The 5,993-nt window shown below is 37.0% G+C and overlaps 1 protein-coding gene across 2 annotated transcripts in view; it reads right to left on the reverse strand.

The window, feature by feature from the left end:
* Positions 1 to 5,993, reverse strand: part of MEIS1 (Meis homeobox 1) — a 140,053-nt gene that overhangs the window by 6,225 nt on the left and 127,835 nt on the right. The window lies entirely within an intron of this gene.

Below are 5,993 nucleotides of genomic sequence, written 5' to 3' on the forward strand. Positions count from 1 at the left end.
AAATTGCTTTTAGTCCCCAACTCAGATTTGAATATATCAAACATGAGCAGCACATAAAAGAAATACAATGAAAAGTTTAATAATGCAGTATTAATAATTAAAGGATTCACAGTCCAGTATGAATTTCCAGTTTGTAAGTCTGCCCGCTTCAGGAGAGAAATAGTTTCGAAAAACCAAAGCATTAAACAGACAGAGACAAATTGTAAAAATAAAAATGCATGCTTTATGACATTTTAAGATTCTCAATATCCTGTAACCTTATGTTTTTTCATTAGCTGGAAAGTCATTAAAACAAATAGCAATGGTAGGGTTGCACAGCTGAAAGATGTATTTAAAAAAAAATAGTAATGAAACTGGAATCTAACCAAAAGGTGCTAACTCTTATTGGCAATATACATTATATCAGTCCTCTATATGAAGTCCCTGAACTGCTAATAAACATATTTAAAACACAGATCTACAACACATTGTGTTGCAAATCAGGTTATCATTATCTTGTATAAACCATGAAAATTGGAATCATGTGAGCAGAAGGTTAGATTAATTCTCCAGTCTCATTATAAGCACAGGTGTAGCGCAAACACCATGTGAAATAACCAATTAACATGGAAAAAAAAAATCTGCTTTTTCATTAGCTGCCTTCACTGCGTGACCAATTAGAAAATTATTTAATATTAATATTCTGCATCTACCAAAAGTAATTTTCATAGTAACTAACATAGGCAAGAGAGCAAAAAAACAGCTCTTTATCTATGGCAGTGTTCATAATCTACAGGATCTTAGAAGGAAGGAACTCGGCCTGCTAACTTTCCTTTTAAAACATATATTTTATGGATGTGATTTATACCATTTACCTAAAAAATAGGAAAAGCCCTTCTTTTTTTTTTTTAACAGATAAGAAGTCAAGGCTCAGAGAAACTGAGTGACTGACTTGAGGTCACACATTACCCACGAGATGTTAATAATTTGCTGAATGACACACAGCTGGCAAATGGTGGTGGAAGTACTAGGACCTTCCTCTCTAACTTCTTGACCAGAGCCTGACCACTATTGTGCCACCCATCTCAAATATCCCAGACTAAATAGATAGCTAATAATTAGCTGGCTTTGAGTCATTTACCACTGGCAACAACCTTACTGTTGAGGCAGGGAAGAAGCATGAATATGAACATTTTAGAGATTGAGGAGTCTGATGGCTGCACTGCACGCGTATATAGACAGATAAGTTACTCCAAAGAGGGTCTGGTGACTTGAGTTATCTATATTCCTAGTCTTGATTCCCTCATACTCATACATTCAGATTCCCATAGGCCAATTCATAATAACCAAGTCAGGTCTGAATCCATAACAATTACACCCATGGAAGGATATGAAAAATTACATCTCAGGTTTGGAAAAGGCTTTGTCGGTCGTCTAACTTGGTCACAGGACTCCCTGGGTGGTGCAAATCGTTAAGCACTTGACTAACCATTGGCGGTTTGAACCCACCCAGAGGCAGCTCAGAAGAAAGCCCTAGCAACCTGCCTTTGAAAGGTCACAGCCACAAAAACACTATGTAGCACAGTTCTTCTCTGCTACAAGTGAGGTTGCCGTGAGTCAGAAATGACTCAACAGTAACTGGTTACTGGTAGTTTGGTCACTGACATGAATCCCTTCTCCTGTATTTCCACCAAGTAGATGGGTACCACTTAGCACTTCACTTGAGAGTCCATGCCATTTATGGACAAGGCAAACTGTTAGAAGGTTTTGCCTCACTTGATCTAAAATCCTTTCACCAGTACAATTCCTTAGGATAATTTAAATAATTCTAATGTCACTTCCTTCGGCTAGCCTTTCAAATGTTTAAACATAGTCGCCATGCCCCCTAGCCCTTTCCCCTCTTCTCCCTGGGTGCAAAACTCCTGGTTCTTAAAAAGTTCCTTGTAAGATGTGTTTTTGAGTCCACTCACCACCCAGGCCACTCTCTGTGTACTGAGGTTTTCCTGAGTTCCTCTTAAGGTGTGCAGTAGACAACACTGAATGTATTTATTCCAGGCCTGCTCTGGTCCCCATGAAGAGAAGAAACCCCTCACCACAGACACTTAGCTGAGTGTCCACACTTACTACATGCAATTTGCTTCTCTTTTGGTAGCAATGATCATTTGTTGCTACTGACAACACAAACGTAAGCTACCTATAGGATAAAACCAAAAACCACACCCGTTGCCATGGAGCTGACTCTGACTCATGACAACCCGATGTGTGTCAGAGTAGAACTACACTACATAGGGTTTTCAATACAGGGTTCTTAGGGAAACAGATCCCTGGGCCTTCCAAGGCACCTCTGAGTGGACTCGAACTGCCAACCTTTCAGTCAGTAGTTGAGTGCTTAACCGTTTCCACTACCCAGGGATGCCTACCAGTAGGATAAGTAGATATAAAAGTAGGAATTCTTTAAATTAAAACATTAAAAAAATTACCCAATTAAAAAAAAAAAAAAACGTCGCTGTCAAGTCAATTCTGACTCATATCAACCCTACAGGACAGAATAGAACTGCCCATAGGGTCTCCCAGCAGTGGCTGGTGGATTTGAACTGCTGACCTTTTGGTTAGCAGCCATAGCTGTTAACCACTGCATCACCAGGGCTCCACTATCCAATATAATGAAACATTATTAATACATATAGGACATAGTAAGCCTCAAAACATTAGTTAATTACATTTCCTAATAGTATATGAACAACTCATATTATTATCTGAGGTCATAGTATACATCTTTATATGAAAATAGCTAACCAAATAGCAAAATATTTTATTTTTAAAAACAACATCACCTTTCCCGTCTTAAAAACATCTCAACATTTGATTCTGTTTAGTGTGTTTTATAATTATCCTAGACTATCTTCTATGTACTCTCTCTTTGGAATTATGCTCCATATAGCAGAGCCGTGTGTTTAGATGGCTTCGGGGTGAATTCAAATACAAAAACATTTTCCTTCTGGGCAAAGTAATAAAATGACATTCTTGCTCCTCCCACTATAAGTCAAACTGAGGTCAGTTCCCCCATCCCTGTATCTGTTTAAATAAACTGGTCCAGCTGTTTGCTTCTAAAACGCCCTTTGACCTTGTGTCCCATCCTCCCTGCTTTTGTGACAAAATGCTTTACCAAAATACTTTACTTTCCACAGTGGAAGGTTCTAAATTATCAAGAATTTTCTAAACACTGAGTGAAAAACCAGAACTTTAGATTTTATGTAAACTTAAATGAACATATTCTCTTTTTAAAACACAGTCATTTTAAGAGGCATCAGTAAAAAAGTTATTTTAAGCTTTTATATATATGCGTGTGCTTGAATATTATATATATATTTATATGCATGAACACATAAATATGTATTAGAGCTTGAACATAGGATGAAACTGTTATTAAAGATAAACACAACAATGCTAAAATTTCACTTTGTGCAATAAAAACTATACTCAATAACAGCCACAAAATAGTTTGGATGAAATGTAAATACACATAATCTTTGGAATTTTACATATTGATAAGGTCTCTTAGAAAAGTTAGTTAAAGAGGTAAAAGAAAAGTTTTACAGTTTTACTATTGATGTCCAAGTATTATTGCTTGTAAAATTCAGATGTATAATGCCCGGAATACGCGGCAATGTGGCAGTTTTTCTTAATTATTAAAATAGAGAGTTGCACATCTTGACTTAAGAGAATGTAAGTCAAATTTGCCATAACTTGGGCTTTTAAAAATGTAAACCTTTAAGTTAACTGGGCTGAAGGTTGGAAAAAGTCTTGTCTGCCTTTCCCTATCACATTCCGAATGTCAAGGTGTATTTAAAAATGTATAGACCCCGTTTTGGTTTGAAAACACAGTCTTCTGTTGTGACGCACTTTGTAAGAACTGGTCTCCCTGGAGGTGGTAGAATATGAATTAGGAAAATCATCCTTATATTTCCTTTTTTCATAGAATCACGGATTAGAATTTTTCCCCTGTGATCAAACTGTCTCCTGTCTCAAAAAACACGTTTTACAAGGGAAAGAAAGATAAGGAGTTGGCTTTATTCCATGTTAAAATAAACAGCGATGCATTTATTTTTACCTAGTGGTTTGTTTAGGACCCAAGTTCTCCACATACGGGCAAATGGGAAGCAGATAGGGGAGCAAAATCTCTAAAAATCTGAGACCTAGTACCAATTAAAAATTGAATTTTATTCACATTGTTTATAGGAATCAGACAAGGAGAATGGGAGGTGAATCCTGAGTTACTGTGTTCAAAGGACATCCAGAAAGTTTTACTTTATTCTTTCTTTTCTTGGCCCTCAGATGTTTATTTATCTTTAGACATTTTCCCCCCATTCTACTAATTCTACCCATCTCTTTTCATTCTCCGTCTTTGGATACCTGAATAGCTTTCTGACCAAGATCTGGTAGAGCTGCATTCTGAAGTTGACCTTTGTCCTTCAGTTCATCCTCCACTCGCCTGCCCTAGTCCCTTCGTCCAGAACTGGACAGCCAAGTTTAGTTTTCTTTTTGTGATAGCCAGGAGGGGTGAGGAGATCATAAGAGGCCTCAGTTAGGAACCAAAACACAGGCGCATTTTCCCAGTTCCGTGGGCAATGTTTCCCACATGGCTTTGGCCTTTTCCTATACTCTGACACGTTTTGTCCACTGGTGTGGTTCTTGGTAATACTGGCAAAATTAAAGAAAAAGTCTTTGCTCACTTTCAGAAATGGCATTTTTCACCTTTACTCAATTGATTCATCAGTGTTTACCACCCTACTTATTCACTAATGATTAAAGGTAACTCACATTGCGTGGCTTTGGCATCTCATAGCCAACACAGTAAACCACATAAAATCAAAACGTTGTTATTTCTAAACAACGGCATGACCCTCCTCCACACCTGCAGTGTTCCTTGCCAACTAGGCACAAGTGAAGAGCTGGCCGGATGGTGGTGGACACAGGCTTACTTCAGAAGGCACATACTAAGTACGGAGAAATATCATTTACAGTACTCTCGCATGCCCAGTGACACTAAAATTATCATTCTTAAGAAAATACTTCATGAAATAACATGATATAGTAGTAAAACTGTATTCTATACGTATGTTGTTTTGTTGATAGTTGCCACTGAGTCAATTCCAACTCATGGAGACCCCACGTGTGCAGAATAGAACTGCTCCATAGTGTTTTCAAAGCTGTGACCTTTCAGAAGCAAATCTACAGGCAGGCCTGTCTTCGGAGGCACCTCTGGGTGGGTTCGAACAACCAACCTTTTGGCTAATAGACGAGTGCTTAACCATTTGTGCCATGCAGGGACCCCTCTATACCTATACTATCCATTAAAAAAAGTATCAGTCATAATCATCTTGATTAATATTTAGGTACTATAAGTATATACATACTTAAATAATAATAAAAAATGATACCATGAACTCTTAAGTATAATGTAAGTACTGGCAATTTCTGCATGCACTGTTCTTTATTCTATTAAAAATTAACAACATGCAAATATAACACTTAATTGATAGATAATTCATTTTAGGTAATTTTTATAAATACTTAATAATATTTTGTACTACTAGAATTAAGCACTATGAAAAGTCTTCAAATGTAAAATTTCGTACTGAAAGGTAGTTACTGAATTCCAGAATTTTCACCTTTTTCTCTTCCATGAATTTCCTTGATATAGCATTTTTTTAAATCAATTTATCACAGTAACTTAAATAAAATTATAACCTGGTGCCGTTGAGTTGATTTCGACTCATAGCTACCCTACAGGATAGAGTAGAACTGCCCCATAGGGTTTCCAAGGAGCAGCTGGTGGATTTGAACTCCAGCCTTTTGGTTAGCAGCCAAGGCTTAGCCAATTCACCATCAGGGCTCCAAATAAAATTATATCAAGTGCTTTTTTTTTTTTTTTTAAAAACAATACCAATTTCAATAGCCCCTAAAAAGATAAAATACTTAGGAATAAATCTGACCAGGGATGTAAAAGACCT

Source organism: Trichechus manatus, unplaced genomic scaffold (genome assembly GCF_000243295.1).
Source record: "Trichechus manatus latirostris isolate Lorelei unplaced genomic scaffold, TriManLat1.0 scaffold00004, whole genome shotgun sequence".
Taxonomy (NCBI): Eukaryota; Metazoa; Chordata; class Mammalia; order Sirenia; family Trichechidae; genus Trichechus; species Trichechus manatus.